Raw genomic sequence first — 16,074 nt, 5'->3', positions numbered from 1 at the left:
CCTCCTGCGATGCGCTTGAAGTCGTGAGGCCTCAGGAAAGATGGCTGTGCTGTTTCTCTTGTTTTTTTGTTTGTTTTTGTGTTTTCCACATCCCTCGCATGGAATAGTTATCTATCTGTTCAAAGGACAAACAAGCCATTATCCTTTTACGCTCAGGCACTGATTCAGTGGTGCGCCACGATCGAATAGTGGTTAGTCCTCTGCGTTGTGGCCGCGGCAACCCCGGTTTGAATCCAGGTCAAGGCAGGCCTTTTTTCTGTAAGGCAAGGCCGACGTCGAGCTCCGTTTCACCTTCCATCTATTTACGACGATCGAGCGGCCATACCCTCACTTTCTGTGAGCACAGGTGTCACTGCAGCTAAGCATTGGTGGTTCAGTGGTAGAATTCTCACCTGCCACGCGGGAGACCCGGGTCCGATTCCCGGCCAATGCAGGAAGTGTTTTTTGGTGTGCCAGAAGTGTGGTTCTTTAAAGCTTCGTTATGTTACTTCCGCTAAACGATATTACCGACGGCTCAAGGGCTATAACCTGCCATTATGAATCTTGTCATCGCTGTGCAGCCCCAAATTATGTGCCCCTCGTAAAAGAGGCTCCTCTTCTTCCATCTCTTACGACGGGCCAGGGACCATACCCTCACTCCCTGTGAGCACAGGTGACCCTGCAGCTAAGCATTGGTGGTTCAGTGGTAGAATTCGCGCCTGCCACGCGGGAGACCCGGGTCCGATTCCCGGCCAATGCAGGGAGTGTTTTCTGGTATGCCAGAAGCCTGCTTCTTTAAAGCTTTATGTAACTTCTAATCGACAGCGATTGTAAGATCAAGGCCAATAACCTGCCATTATGAATCTTGGCATCATCATGCAGACCCTAATGATGTGCCCCTCGTAAAAGAGGTTTCAACTCAAGATGCAAACAAGCTCTCCGTCTTCCATCACTTACGAGGCGCCAGGAAGCATACCCTTCCTCAAGAAGTCTTGCTCTGATGATGCAGGGCTCCTCCACGGCAAGAGCCTGCTAAGTGCTCTGTTAGACTCCTGAAACAGAAGCCTGCTCGTTATGAATTTCCAATTAGACCACGTTCTCCTGCCACACCCGAGTCGTGAGGGCTTAGGAAAGAGGGCCGTGTTGTTTTATGCGTGTTTGGTTTTGTGTTTTCCACATCGCTCGCATGGAATAGTGGTCTGTTCATCGGACAAACAAGCCATACTCTGCAGTACAAGCAGTACTCTGCGTTGTGGCCGCAGCAACCCCGGTTCGAATCCGGGTCACGGCAGGACTTTTCTGTTGAGCAAAGGCGATGTCAAGCTCCTTTTTGCCGCCTCGATCCTTCAGCTGGATTGGTGGCTGAAGCTCTCCTGTGTTCTGTGCTGCCGACACTGTGCCAGCCAACAGAACGCGTGTCCCGGAGGCAGACGTAGTCGTGGCCGAGAGGTTAAGGCGATGGACTTGAAATCCATTGGGGTCTCCCCGCGCAGGTTCGAACCCTGCCGACTATGGGCCGGCTTGCCCCTGTTGCTTTAGCTTTCTTGTGATGAGATTTGTGCCATCCAAGGCCTTTGGCCATCCCTTTGGTAGCCCCCGATGACCTCACGGCCTTCGCTTGGCGCAGCGTCATGGTTTGCAGAGAAACGTGCATAGCGGAGCTATGAAACGCTGCATTTCTGGAGGACCGCTGATTCTGATTTCTTGAGAGACGCAAGGCTCACGGTGATGATGCAAAGCTCCTCCACGGCAAGAGCTGCTAAGTGCTCTCTTAGACTCCTGAAGGGGAAGCCTGCTCGTTTATTGCTCCTCTCTCCATACCTCAGAGGAGTTGTCAAGTCAACAGGAAAAAGTCCCACCCTTTCTTGTCAGTGTGTCCAAGTTGCCAGGAGCAGGCCATCTCTTTCTGTCCTTATTGTGTGCGGCGTTCATCCTGCAGCGCGTGTGGAAAATGATCTTTTGGCGGGCGGAGCGCCTACGTTTTGTGGGGGAATGGCCGTTATGGCGCAAGGGGCAGACGGATGCCACGGGCCTGGATAGTTCAGTCGGTAGAGCATCAGACTTTTAATCTGAGGGTCCAGGGTTCAAGTCCCTGTTCGGGCGAAGGGGCTATCACTTTGTTGGAGGCCTCAGTCTGCTGTGACTCTCTGCGAGAGCGCTTTTCAAAACCTGCGAAGCCTCTGCGTATTTTGCACGGAAACCGCCCAGAGGACTCCTTGCCTGCTGTAGTCGTGGCAGAGTGGTTAAGGCGATGGACTAGAAATCCATTGGGGTCTCCCCGCACAGGTTTGAATCCTGCCGACTACGTCCTCCTGCGATGCGCTTGAAGTCGTGAGGCCTCAGGAAAGATGGCTGTGCTGTTTCTCTTGTTTTTTTGTTTGTTTTTGTGTTTTCCACATCCCTCGCATGGAATAGTTATCTATCTGTTCAAAGGACAAACAAGCCATTATCCTTTTACGCTCAGGCACTGATTCAGTGGTGCGCCACGATCGAATAGTGGTTAGTCCTCTGCGTTGTGGCCGCGGCAACCCCGGTTTGAATCCAGGTCAAGGCAGGCCTTTTTTCTGTAAGGCAAGGCCGACGTCGAGCTCCGTTTCACCTTCCATCTATTTACGACGATCGAGCGGCCATACCCTCACTTTCTGTGAGCACAGGTGTCACTACAGCTAAGCATTGGTGGTTCAGTGGTAGAATTCTCACCTGCCACGCGGGAGACCCGGGTCCGATTCCCGGCCAATGCAGGAAGTGTTTTTTGGTGTGCCAGAAGTGTGGTTCTTTAAAGCTTCGTTATGTTACTTCCGCTAAACGATATTACCGACGGCTCAAGGGCTATAACCTGCCATTATGAATCTTGTCATCGCTGTGCAGCCCCAAATTATGTGCCCCTCGTAAAAGAGGCTCCTCTTCTTCCATCTCTTACGACGGGCCAGGGACCATACCCTCACTCCCTGTGAGCACAGGTGACCCTGCAGCTAAGCATTGGTGGTTCAGTGGTAGAATTCGCGCCTGCCACGCGGGAGACCCGGGTCCGATTCCCGGCCAATGCAGGGAGTGTTTTCTGGTATGCCAGAAGCCTGCTTCTTTAAAGCTTTATGTAACTTCTAATCGACAGCGATTGTAAGATCAAGGCCAATAACCTGCCATTATGAATCTTGGCATCATCATGCAGACCCTAATGATGTGCCCCTCGTAAAAGAGGTTTCAACTCAAGATGCAAACAAGCTCTCCGTCTTCCATCACTTACGAGGCGCCAGGAAGCATACCCTTCCTCAAGAAGTCTTGCTCTGATGATGCAGGGCTCCTCCACGGCAAGAGCCTGCTAAGTGCTCTGTTAGACTCCTGAAACAGAAGCCTGCTCGTTATGAATTTCCAATTAGACCACGTTCTCCTGCCACACCCGAGTCGTGAGGGCTTAGGAAAGAGGGCCGTGTTGTTTTATGCGTGTTTGGTTTTGTGTTTTCCACATCGCTCGCATGGAATAGTGGTCTGTCTGTTCATCGGACAAACAAGCCATTGTCCTTTTGTACTCAGGCAGCTGTCACCCACAGAGGCGAGCCAGTGGTGCGCCGTGATTGTATAGTGGTTAGTGCTCTGCGTTGTGGCCGCAGCAACCCCGGTTCGAATCCGGGTCACGGCAGGACTTTTCTTTTGAGCAAAGGCAATGTCGAGCTCCTTTTTGCCACCTCGATCCTTCAGCTGGATTGGTGGCTGAAGCTCTCCTGTGTTCTGTGCTGCCGACACTGTGCCAGCCAACAGAACGCGTGTCCTGGAGGCAGACGTAGTCGTGGCCGAGAGGTTAAGGCGATGGACTTGAAATCCATTGGGGTCTCCCCGTGAGGTTCAAACCCTGCCGACTATGGGCCGGCTTGCCCCTGTTGCTTTAGCTTTCTTGTGATTAGATTTGTGCCATCCAAGGCCTTTGGCCATCCCTTTGGTAGCCCCCGATGACCTCACGGCCTTTGCTTGGCGCAGCGTTATGGTTTGCACAGAAACGTGCATAGCGGAGCTATGAAACGCTGCATTTCTGGAGGACCGCTGATTCTGATTTCTTGAGAGACGCAAGGCTCACGGTGATGATGCAAAGCTCCTCCACGGCAAGAGCTGCTAAGTGCTCTCTTAGACTCCTGAAGGGGAAGCCTGCTCGTTTATTGCTCCTCTCTCCATACCTCAGAGGAGTTGTCAAGTCAACAGGAAAAAGTCCCACCCTTTCTTGTCAGTGTGTCCAAGTTGCCAGGAGCAGGCCATCTCTTTCTGTCCTTATTGTGTGCGGCCTTCATCCTGCAGCGCGTGTGGAAAATGATCTTCTGGCAGGTGGAGCGCCTACGCTTTGTGGGGGAACGGCCGTTATGGCACAAGGGGCAGACGGAGGCCACGGGCCCGGATAGCTCAGTCGGTAGAGCCTCAGACTTTTAATCTGAGGGTCCAGGGTTCAAGTCCCTGTTCGGGCGAAGGGGCTGTTACTTTGTTGGAGGCCTCAGTCTGCTGTGACTCTCTGCGAGAGCGCTTTTCAAAACCTGCGAAGCCTCTGCGTGTTTTGCACGAAAACCGCCCAGAGGACTCCTTGCCTGCTGTAGTCGTGGCCGAGTGGTTAAGGCGATGGACTTGAAAGCCATTGGGGTCTCCCCACGCAGGTTCGAATCCTGCTGACTATGTCCTCCTGCGATGAGCTTGAAGTCGTGAGGCCTTAGGAAAGATAGCTGTGCTGCTTCTCTTGTTTTTTGTTTGTTTTTGTGTTTTCCACATCCCTCGCATGGAATAGTCATCTATCTGTTCATAGGACAAACAAGCCATTGTCCTTTTGTGCTCAGGCACTGATTCAGTGGTGCGCCGCAATCGAATAGTGATTAGTCCTCTGCGTTGTGGCCGCGGCAACCCCGTTTTGAATACAGGTCAAGGCAGGCCTTTTTTCTGTAAGGCAAGGCCGACGTCGAGCTCCGTTTCACCTTCCATCTTTTACGACGAGCGAGGGACCATACCCTCACTTCCTGTGAGCACAGGTGTCACTGCAGCTAAGCATTGGTGATTCAGTGGTAGAATTCTCGCCTGCCACGCGGGAGACCCGTGTCCGATTCCCGGCCAATGCAGGAAGTGTCTTTTGCTGTGCAAGAAGTGTGGTTCTTTAAAGCTTCGTTATGTTACTTCCGCTAAACGATATTACCGACGGCTCAAGGGCTATAACCTGCCATTATGAATCTTGTCATCGCTGTGCAGCCCTAAATTATGTGCCCCTCGTAAAAGAGGCTCCTCTTCTTCCATCTCTTATGACGGGCCAGGGACCATACCCTCACTCCCTGTGGGCACAGGCGACCCAGCAGCTAAGCATTGGTGGTTCAGTGGTAGAATTCTCGCCTGCCACGTGGGAGACCCGGGTCTGATTCCCGGCCAATGCAGGGAGTGTTTTCTGGTATGTCAGAAGCCTGCTTCTTTAAAGCTTTATGTAACTTCTAATCGACAGCGATTGTAAGATCAAGGCCAATAACCTGCCATTATGAATCTTGTCATCATCATGCAGACCCTAATGATGGGCCCCTCGTAAAAGAGGTTTCAACTCAAGATGCAAAAGAGCTCTCCATCTTCCATCTCTTACGAGGCGCCAGGAAGCATACCCTTTCTCAAGAAGTCTTAGGCCTACGTAAACTTACTAAAATAAAACAAGTTATAGGTAGAATAAAACAGTTAAGTGCCAAAAGGAAAAAAAACCTACAGGAAACACACATGTTAGATCATGAGATAATTAAGATTAAAATAATGATAATGTGATAAAAGAATTGCTGTTGTTAAGAAACCAATATAATGAAAAAACACATGAAAAAGCAGCGGCCAATTTGTTAAGATTAAAGCAACATTTTTACGATCAGGGAGAAAAACCAGGTTGACTTCTTGCTTGGCGTATAAAACAACAGGAATCAGAAAGAGCAATTACTAGTATTGAAGATGAAAATGGTAATATGACTGTAGATCCGAGGGAAATTAATGAAGCGTTTAGAAAGTTCTACGAAAAGCTATATTGCTCTGAATATAAGGCCACGACTGATGCCCACTCCGCGTTTTTTGATAATCTCAATATTCCTAAAATATCTGAGGTACTAAAATTTTAATTAGATGGTGAGATTACTGCAGCTGAAATTATGGAGGCTATAAATACATTAAAAGGTGGTAAAACACCTTTAAATATTTCAGCGGTAAATTGGTTAAGCCACTTCATAATATGTATATAGAATGTTATAATAGTGCCTGCCTTCCTACTTCTATGAGAGAGTCTTTGATCATTCTTTTACCAAAACCAGGAAAACCCGAATACAAAGTGTGGAAACATACAACCTATTAGCCTAATAAACACGGATAGTAAAATAATATGTAAAATCTTGGCAAAAAGGTTAGAGATGGTGCTTCTGGGCATTGTGGGTGATGATCAAAATGGGTTCATTAAGAACAGACAGGGATTTCATAACGTAAGACGTGTTTTAAATATTTTGCATAGCCAAAAAGAGGAAAAGGATACTGCTCTTCTCTCGCTAGATGCGGAGAAGGCTTTCGATCGGATCGAATGGGCTTATCTCTGTGACGTTATCGTAAAATTCGGATTTGGAAACTCCTTTTTACATTGGATCAAATTATTACATTCAAACCCAATGGCTGAAGTTTTAGCAAATGAGATGATTTCTGAGCCATTTAATATTACAAGAGGTTGTCCTCAAGGCTCACCATTGTCTCCACTTTTTGGTTCATTTTGGCTATCGAACCACTAGCAATAGCCGTAAGATCTAACAATCATATACAAGGGATTACAATGGGAGGCAAGGAACATAAAATAGCTTTATTCGCGGATGATGTAGTGTTATTCCTAAAACAATTAAACACCTCTATACCAGCACTCTTAGAGCTGATCAATCAATTCGGAATTATATCTGGTTATAAAGTGAACACATCAAAGTCATCATTATTGCTGCTTAATAAAGCTAGCTGTCCAAATACATCACATTTTGCCTAAATTTTTGTATTTATTCCAAAATATTCCCTTGGCGCCACCAGCTGGAGTGTTTTCGAAGATTAACTCACTATTCAGGAAATTTATTTGGAAAAAGAAATGTCCTCCGTCGTTCTCTTCTTTACCTTCCATTTGACATTGAAATGTCCCAATCTGTACTGGTACCACTTAGCCGTACAATTAAGAATAATAATGTTTTATTTTTCCTCTGGAAATAAACCATCCTGGGTGGATATGGAGTCATGTGGTTTTGCGTTGCCATTAAACTTTAAACTTTAAACAACTGAAAACAGGTACCGCACACCCCATTGTTTGTAATATGATTAGAGTATGGTATGAAGTTAGAGAGTACATGAAAATAGCTGATTCTTTATCTCAGTTTAGCCCCATTTGGGGCAACACATTATTCAAGCCAGGTACGAAGGACTCAGGATTCCGTCTGTGGGGTGAAAAAGGATTAAGCAAAATCAGTGATCTTTTTGAGGAGGGAACGTTGATGTCATTTGAACAGATATCTACTAAGTATAAAATTCCAAGAAAACATTTCTTTAAATACTTACAGATAAGGAGCTTTGTTCTTTCTATGCAGAACCACTCATTAAACTTGCCAGTACTTTCTTCTTTGGAGGAATTAATTACTAAAAAATGTAATAATAAAGGATTAATATCATTTTTTTTATAACTGGCTTGCATCAGGGTCTACTGAATCATCAACCCCGAAACTTGAATTATGGAAGGTGGGATTGAATGAGGATATATCTGAGGATGAATGGAGACAAGTCTGTAAAAATAAAATAAAATAAAATTTAATATTAAAATTAATAAATTTAATTTAATAAAAATATTCCTGATACATGCTTTAAATGCAGAGAGGCTCAAGGATCATTTGTGCACTGTGTTTGGGAATGCAATATTATTAGAGACTTTTGGGTGGAAGTGATTAATATTACAAAGATAATTTTATCCTTGAATATTCCTCTAGATGCAAAAATGATTCTGTTACATTTATATCCAAAGGACCTTAAACTAAATCCTCAGCAGAGTAAATTTATAGATTATGCTATATTACAAGCTAAAAGAATGATAGCTCTAAGCTGGAAAAGGCCTGACCCGCCAGTTATTGGAGCGTGGATTAAGGCCATGACGCAGTGTATGGCCATGGAAAAAATAACATTTTTTATTAAGAACAAAATGCGTGTATATGAAGAAATGTGGAAGCCATTTAACTACTAAATTAACAACAATAATATTGGTCATTTATTACAGGAGATGTAACTTTGTATGAGTGTTTGTTAGTTTCTGTTTTGTTTTGTGTTTTGCAGGAAAATGTAACTTATGTGTAAAGTACAGTAATGCATATTTGGTTTTTGGGTACCTTGTGATAGCTGTTTTGCATTTAGTTTGTTTCTTGTTTGAGACTTTTGTGTATTTCTATATGGGAGGAATGAGTGATGTGTTCTATTGTTGGGGTGGGAAATAATTGTGACAAATTGGAAATGTGTTTCCCTGTTACCTGTCATGTATAATTAAAAACAATAAACACATTGTTAAAAAAAAACAAAAACAAAATAAAACTAGTTAGCACATCATTTATAATTGAAATAGTTTTTATGTAATTATATTTGGTTTAGGGCTGCACGATATTGGAAAATAAATGACATTGTGATATTTTTTTTTCTGCAATATATATTGCAATATGAAAAAAAAAACAAAAAAAAAAAACCAGATGACTTAAATAGCTCTATTAGGAAAGAATCTAGGAGGATTGGCTCAATTAGGTGAGTGCATGCACACAGAAAATAATGAACAAATTATAAGCATAGATAAATATAGAACAAAGAAACAAATTAAATAAATTGTGCTTTATATTTTTCAGCTAAGTCTAACAGTATTCAGTAGGGCTGGGTTTTGACACAATTTTCACGATTTGATTTGATTTGATTTCTAGCTTACTATTCAATTTCGATTCAATGTCGATTATTTTGGATGTATATCAGATACAGTAAATGGCAAATTTTCTTGAGGAAAAAAAATCTCTCAAATAATGCTGTAAACTATAAGATGGAGTCACTTGGTACTATATTAATATAATATTGATGTTACGGTAGCTGGTAGAGGAATGAGGCAGATACGGATTTCCACAAGACGAACTATACATTTATTAAACAGAAAGCAGAGATCACCAAACTACACATTAACACAACAGAGAACGGACGAGGAGTGAAGGGAGTGAGTGCAATATATGGGAGTGCTGACAATAGAGTCCAGGTGCAGGTGATGAGTGAAGATGGGGAGCTGACGAGGGAAGTGAGTGCAGGTGTGGAGAACAGGAGGATCCTGGGAAATGGAGTCCAGGGGAACACGGGATCTGTAACAGTACCTCCCCCTCCCGGTAGGCGCGTCCTCGCGCCGTAGATGTAACAACCGGGAGGGGGGCGGGCGCCCTGGAGACCTCAAACCGGAGCAGGGAGAGGAGTAGACTGGAGTGGAGGTCTCCAGGGCAGGCTCAAAAGCCATGGCGGGTCAGGGGCCGTGGGCGGCCATGGCGGGTCAGGGGCCGTGGGCGGCCATGGCGGGTCAGGGGCCGTGGGCGGCCATGGCGGGTCAGGGGCCGTGGGCGGCCATGGCGGGTCAGGGGCCGTGGGCGGCCATGGCGGGTCAGGGGCCGTGGGCGGCCATGGCGGGTCAGGGGCCGTGGGCGGCCATGGCGGGTCAGGGGCCGTGGGCGGCCATGGCGGGTCAGGGGCCGTGGGCGGCCATGGCGGGTCAGGGGCCGTGGGCGGCCATGGCGGGTCAGGGGCCGTGGGCGGCCATGGCGGGTCAGGGGCCGTGGGCGGCCATGGCGGGTCAGGGGCCGTGGGCGGCCATGGCGGGTCAGGGGCCGTGGGCGGCCATGGCGGGTCAGGGGCCGTGGGCGGCCATGGCGGGTCAGGGGCCGTGGGCGGCCATGGCGGGTCAGGGGCCGTGGGCGGCCATGGCGGGTCAGGGGCCGTGGGCGGCCATGGCGGGTCAGGGGCCGTGGGCGGCCATGGAGGGTCAGGGGCCGAAGCCATAGAGCAGTTGAGCCCAGGCGGCGCTGAAGGACCGGCGGGAGATGGCGGAACCAGCGGCTCCGCCGACCGAAGCGCAGCCGGGGCTCCAGAAGGCCGCAGTTGAACACAGACGACAGACAACAAAGTGAACACCAGGGGGAGTGAGGAAGCCAACTGGAAACGAGGGACGGAGGGACGGAGCAGAGACGGAGGAGTGCAGTCCAGAGGGGAGGGCAGGCTGACGAGGGACCAAGGTGTGAACGGGGGCAGGATGGAGACTTGTGAGGCTGGAGGACAGATGGGCCATGGTGGAGACGAGGGAGGTTGGAGCCAGAGTGTAGGTAATCGCCCAGAGGTCCGAGGTGGAGATCTGGGCGAGGGGGCTTGAGGTGGAGGTGCAGTGTAAACACAAATGGATTGAGGAGGGAGAGGGAGGCAGGGAGGGAAAATAGTCTTTGCAACGTTCATAATTGGAGCAGAGGGCTCGGCGGCGGCGGAGACTGGAGAACTTGGCTCGGCGGCGGAGACTGGAGAACTTGGCTCGGCGGCGGAGACTGGAGAACTTGGCTCTGTCCAAAAGTCTATAAGCCAGGCCGCATCACTGGGCGGCTTGTGTGAGGCTGGCAGAGGTTTGTAGTCCATACCCTCATACATAATTAAGATTCCCGTAGGGACGGGATCGGGCTCTGGAGATACTGGAGCGGGCTCTGGAGACACTGGAGCGGGCTCTGGAGACACTGGAGCGGGCTCTGGAGACACTGGAGCGGGCTCTGGAGACACTGGAGCGGGCTCTGGAGACACTGGAGCGGGCTCTGGAGACACTGGAGCGGGCTCTGGAGACACTGGAGCGGGCTCTGGAGACACTGGAGCGGGCTCTGGAGACACTGGAGCGGGCTTTGGAGACACTGGAGCGGGCTCTGAAGAGACTGGAGCCGCTTTCTTCCTCCTCCTCCGCTTACTGGGCCCAGTAGGGGAATGTGGGTCCAGCATGGGGCAGGCAGGGAGTTTGCTGGAGGGGTATGCGGAGGAAGACGGAGGTTGACTGACTGGCCCGGCCAACCATGTTTCTGGATGGGCTAGAGACAGACACCCATCCTGAACCCAATCAACTACGAATTTGGAGTCATTTAACCATAAAATGGAATTTATAGTTTCACTTAAGGAGAATCTGTAATCGGGTTCACCAAAACGGATGGTGTCATCATCTAGTCCATCCAAAAACAAGGAGATCAAACAAGCTTCAGGCCAGTCAGAAAAAAAAGCGAGCTCAACGAACTCCTCCACATACCTCTCCAGCGAACGACCTACCTGCAGGAGCCCGATTAGGCGATCGCCGGATGACAGGGTGAGAGGCGTTGGAGGACCTGGAGCCAGGGAGCCGGGGGAAGTCTCCATTTTCTCCTTGTGAAAATCCAACGTTTTTAGATCCGTTCTTCTGTTACGGTAGCTGGTAGAGGAATGAGGCAGATACGGATTTCCACAAGACGAACTATACATTTATTAAACAGAAAGCAGAGATCACCAAACTACACATTAACGCAACAGAGAACGGACGAGGAGTGAAGGGAGTGAGTGCAATATATGGGAGTGCTGACAATAGAGTCCAGGTGCAGGTGATGAGTGAAGATGGGGAGCTGACGAGGGAAGTGAGTGCAGGTGTGGAGAACAGGAGGATCCTGGGAAATGGAGTCCAGGGGAACACGGGATCTGTAACAATTGAAGGTTTTAAGGTTAATTAACTGATTTACATATCCAAAACTAAAATTACACTCAATTATGATTTTTATAATAAAGTTATGATTATGGTAAACTTTAGAATTATATAATCATATTTCTACTGTAATTAGTTTTTTTGAAATATAAACATTTAAATTGTAGCTGTCATAAATGATCTATTCAAACATTAAATACATAAATGAATTATAAAAAAAAATATTTAAAATAAAATTATAATGAACATGTAACATGGTGCATATATTTAACAGAATGCTCCTCTCTATAGCTGACTAATGAGTTCATGCTGAATATAATTTTTCTGAAGTAGATGTATGTTACGTGACATTGATTACAAGCTGTTTTATTGACGTCTTTCCGTGGTTGAAACACTGAGCGATTAAATGTGATATGTTATGGATCAGTTGTACTGTATCTTGTAACATACCTTCAGATGTTCATTCATATTTATTTCACACTGTAACTAGTATTAAAGTGGAGGAAATTATCAGTACACAGTAAACATCTTGGCCACAGGCTTCAATCACTATCAGCAACTCTTTGCCTTTAGGAATACCAAATGGGTCTAGGAGGGTGGTGGAAAAGGACAGAAATGTCTTTGTTCATTTTTTATTATTTTCAAACCTACAAAGGTGTATATAAACTTTGGAGTTCAAGTATACAGTGGGTACGGAAAGTATTCAGACACCCTTAAATTTTTTACTCTTTGTTATATTACAGCCATTTGCTAAAATCATTTTAGTTCAATTTTTTTCCTCATTAATGTACACACAGCACCCCATATTGACAAAAAAAAAAAAAAAAAAAAAAAAAAAACACAGAATTGTTGACATTTTTGCAGATTTATTCAAAAAGAAAAACTGAAATATCACATGGTCCTAAGTATTCAGACCCTTTGCTCAGTATTTAGTAGAAGCACCCTTTTGATCTAATACAGCCATGAGTCTTTTTGGGAAAGATGCAACAAGTTTTTCACACCTGGATTTGGGGATCCTCTGCCATTCCTCCTTGCAGATCCTCTACAGTTCTGTCAGGTTGGATGGTAAACGTTAGTGGCCAGCCATTTTTAGGTCTCTCCAGAGATGCTCAATTGGGTTTAAGTCAGGGCTCTGGCTGGGCCATTCAACATTCACGGAGTTGTTGTGAAGCCCATCCTTCGTTATTTTAGCTGTGTGCTTAGTAGGGCTGTAGTCAAGTCCACCTTTGTTGAGTCCAAGTCAAGTCCAAGTCCAAAAGGTTCGAGTCAAAGTCAAGTCCAAGTCCAAAAGGTTCGAGTCCAAGTCAAGACCGAGTCCAAAGAGGTTCAAGTCCAAGTCCAAGTCCAAAAGGTTTGAGACCAAGTCAAGTCCGAGTCCAAATGAGACAGTCAAGACAGAGACAGAAAAAAAGAATCCTCTTCAAGACCTTCGTACATAACTATTGATAATTTATGTGATGTGAGAGACAGCATATCTTAGATTCTAAAATAATAATTTTGCATTATTATTTTTTGCATTATTACATGTTTTTAAATTCTCTACAACTGTGGTTCCCAAACATTTTACAGTCGCGTACACCCTGAGGCATTTAACATTCTTCTGCATACCCCCTCTTTTCCACTTAGACTGCTGCAGTCCACACCTTTTCCATTAAGGGACAATATTTTCCCCTTTAAACTGATTGTGCATTACAGTGCTTTTTTTTTTTTTTTTACCTCTATAAATACCTTTATAAAATAAATAAATGGTTTAAATTAAAAATTTCCAAAAGAGAAATAAGCAATGATGTTATAACGTGTGATGCTTTTAAATTTAACTAAAACCGCCAGTAGGTGGCGGTAAGTCACTGTCTTTATGAGTGAGTCATCGATTCATTTATTCATTCATTCAGTAACGAAACAAGTGGATGTATTTTTGAAAGGGTAATTGAATCATTGACTCTCATGGTTTTTACACAGCCACAGATTTGTTCACAAAACATCGATATGAGTCTCAGTTCTGCTGTGGCTTTCGTTTGAACTAGACATGCGCTGATTTAAACACTCAGTAATAAAATAAGAACAAATAAAAAAAAATTCCAAACAGCAAATAAATGCAATAGAATGCACTAGTGCTTAGGGTCATTGTCTTGTTGGAAGGTAAACCTTCGGCCCAGTCTGAGGTCCTCAGCACTCTGAAGAAGGTTTTCTCACCATCTTGGAGTCCTTCAGGTGTTTTTTAGCAAACTCCATGCAGGCTTTCATGTGTCTTGCACTGAGGAAAGGCTTCCGTCGGGCCACTCTGCCATAAAGCCCCGACTGGTGGAGGGCTGCAGTGATGGTTGACTTTCTACAACTTTCTCCCATCTCCTGACTGCATCTCTGGAGCTCAGCCACAGTGGTCTTTGGGTTCTTCTTTACCACTCTCACCAAGGCTCTTCTCCCCCGATAGCTCAGTTTGACCAGGTGGCCAGCTCTAGGAAGGGTTCTGGTCATCCCAAATGTCTTCCATTTAAGGATTATGGAGGCCACTGTGCTCTTAGTATCTTTAAGTGCAGCAGAAATTTCTTTGTAACCTTGGCCAGATCTGTGCCTTGCCACAATTCTGTCTCTGAGCTCTTCAGGCAGTTCCTTTGACCTCATGATTCTCATTTGCTCTGACATGCACTGTGAACTGTAAGGTCTTATATAGACAGGTGTGTGGCTTTCCTAATCAAGTCCAATCAGTATAATCAAACACAGCTGGACTCAAATGAAGGTGTAGAACCATCTCAAGGATGATCAGAAGAAATGGACAGCACCTGAGTTAAATATATGAGTGTCACAGCAAAGGGTCTGAATACTTAGGACCATGTGATATTTCAGTTTTTCTTTTTTAAGAAATCTGCAAAAATGTCAACAATTCTGTGTTTTTCTGTCAATATGGGGTGCTGTGTGTACATTAATGAGGAAAAAAATGAACTTAAATGATTTTAGCAAATCGCTCCAATATAACAAAGAGGGAAAAATTGAAGGGTACCCACCGTATATCTATATCTACTGCTTTCATTCAATTGAGCCAATTATAATAATGGACTGACTCTGTTTACAAACAATTGTTTTACTTCTGTTTTTTTTTTTTTTTTTTTTTTTTTTACTCCAGGTATTTATTTTTTTTTTTTTACTTTCTTGCCTCTTTGGAACATGTCCATTTATGCATGCTGTGTAGAGGTGGTGCGCAGCTTCATGGACATTTAAGGTTTTCTGCAGATGAAGAGCTTCTGGGACATTGACATAAACAGCACTTTTTCATACAACTTAAAAAAGGTGGTGACAGACAATTTTGGTTTTCTTGTTTTTGTGCCTTTGGAATTCATTGATTTGTTTGTTTGTTTGTTTTGTTTGTTTTGTTTTTTCTTTTCAAAATTACATTCACTGTAATGCTGGAGTAAGATTTTAGAAGAAAACTTTTGGTCCTGTTTAATGTTTGTGCTAGTAAAGGTTGCAGACCTTATAAGTAAAAAGGTTTATAAAAGGTCTCGCTCGTTAACATCAATCAATATATTAGACAACATTATCTAACTGTGCATTAACTTTTTTACAGTATTTATCAATATTTGTTAACATTAGGCAATAAAGATAGGCAAGTTAATAAAATGTATAGTTATTGTTCATGTTAGTTTACAGTGCATTATCTATTAACATATGCAACGTTTGATTTTAATAATGCATAAGTAATATTAACTAGGATTTATAAATGCTTAAAGTATTTTGCATTCATAGTTCATGTTAACTAAAGTAGTTAACTAATAGAAAATTATTGTACAGTGTTACCCAAAGTTTTGAATCTTTTATTTTCTTTACATTTTGTTTGTATTAATTCATGGGTGTTATCATATTTATCATCTTATACATCATACAGAATGATTTTATCTGAAAATGTAAAAATGCAGAAAGTTTGTGATGGGTAGGTGTAGGTACCTTTGTATGTGAGGGAGAAAATTATAGTGCATATAAGCCTCACTGTCCTTCAAACTCTTTCTAAATGAGAGTTAAAGTGTTGTAATTGTTTGTGATTGTGTATAGTGTTTCTTGGATTTTTTCTTGTGCATCAACAAAAAGGTTTTTGTGTATTTGTTTTAGAGATTGTTTTGTCAGTAAATGTAGAGGGTTTCAATTTGCATTTGTGTTGATTGTAATATTTTGAAATATACTAAATTGTAACTTCATTATTATATGTAATTACAAATAATGTAATTATAAATGTATTAAATTATATAATTGTCACAGACACGTCAGGAAAAGACACGGAAGAAAAGACTGAGGAACCTGAACCCATCATCCCTAACTCGCTCATCGTGAGTCCTATCACCTGGTCAGAAGAGACCATTCCCTCCTCCAATGCC

General features: G+C 44.6%; 13 non-coding genes across 13 annotated transcripts; all 13 read left to right on the top strand.

Moving 5' to 3' along the window:
* The first annotated feature begins 362 nt into the window (after positions 1-362).
* trnag-gcc (transfer RNA glycine (anticodon GCC)) lies at positions 363-433 on the top strand. The gene has a single exon. It is a non-coding gene; the product is annotated as a tRNA-Gly (tRNA).
* Positions 434-668: 235 nt separating this feature from the next.
* On the top strand, positions 669-739 carry trnag-gcc (transfer RNA glycine (anticodon GCC)). The gene has a single exon. It is a non-coding gene; the product is annotated as a tRNA-Gly (tRNA).
* Positions 740-1,411: 672 nt separating this feature from the next.
* On the top strand, positions 1,412-1,493 carry trnas-uga (transfer RNA serine (anticodon UGA)). Its single transcript has one exon. It is a non-coding gene; the product is annotated as a tRNA-Ser (tRNA).
* Positions 1,494-2,009: 516 nt separating this feature from the next.
* trnak-uuu (transfer RNA lysine (anticodon UUU)) lies at positions 2,010-2,082 on the top strand. Its single transcript has one exon. It is a non-coding gene; the product is annotated as a tRNA-Lys (tRNA).
* A 122-nt stretch (positions 2,083-2,204) lies between these two features.
* On the top strand, positions 2,205-2,286 carry trnas-aga (transfer RNA serine (anticodon AGA)). The gene has a single exon. It is a non-coding gene; the product is annotated as a tRNA-Ser (tRNA).
* Positions 2,287-2,649: 363 nt separating this feature from the next.
* On the top strand, positions 2,650-2,720 carry trnag-gcc (transfer RNA glycine (anticodon GCC)). Its single transcript has one exon. It is a non-coding gene; the product is annotated as a tRNA-Gly (tRNA).
* A 235-nt stretch (positions 2,721-2,955) lies between these two features.
* Positions 2,956-3,026, top strand: trnag-gcc (transfer RNA glycine (anticodon GCC)). Its single transcript has one exon. It is a non-coding gene; the product is annotated as a tRNA-Gly (tRNA).
* Positions 3,027-3,544: 518 nt separating this feature from the next.
* trnah-gug (transfer RNA histidin (anticodon GUG)) lies at positions 3,545-3,616 on the top strand. The gene has a single exon. It is a non-coding gene; the product is annotated as a tRNA-His (tRNA).
* Positions 3,617-3,757: 141 nt separating this feature from the next.
* On the top strand, positions 3,758-3,838 carry trnas-uga (transfer RNA serine (anticodon UGA)). Its single transcript has one exon. It is a non-coding gene; the product is annotated as a tRNA-Ser (tRNA).
* Positions 3,839-4,354: 516 nt separating this feature from the next.
* On the top strand, positions 4,355-4,427 carry trnak-uuu (transfer RNA lysine (anticodon UUU)). The gene has a single exon. It is a non-coding gene; the product is annotated as a tRNA-Lys (tRNA).
* Positions 4,428-4,549: 122 nt separating this feature from the next.
* On the top strand, positions 4,550-4,631 carry trnas-uga (transfer RNA serine (anticodon UGA)). Its single transcript has one exon. It is a non-coding gene; the product is annotated as a tRNA-Ser (tRNA).
* A 361-nt stretch (positions 4,632-4,992) lies between these two features.
* On the top strand, positions 4,993-5,063 carry trnag-gcc (transfer RNA glycine (anticodon GCC)). The gene has a single exon. It is a non-coding gene; the product is annotated as a tRNA-Gly (tRNA).
* Positions 5,064-5,298: 235 nt separating this feature from the next.
* On the top strand, positions 5,299-5,369 carry trnag-gcc (transfer RNA glycine (anticodon GCC)). The gene has a single exon. It is a non-coding gene; the product is annotated as a tRNA-Gly (tRNA).
* Positions 5,370-16,074: the final 10,705 nt, after the last annotated feature.

The sequence above is a fragment of the Chanodichthys erythropterus genome, chromosome 14, assembly GCF_024489055.1.
Source record: "Chanodichthys erythropterus isolate Z2021 chromosome 14, ASM2448905v1, whole genome shotgun sequence".
Lineage (NCBI taxonomy): Eukaryota > Metazoa > Chordata > Actinopteri > Cypriniformes > Xenocyprididae > Chanodichthys > Chanodichthys erythropterus.
Note: the sequence above shows the minus strand (reverse complement) of the source record. Positions and strands in the feature narration are given on the sequence as shown.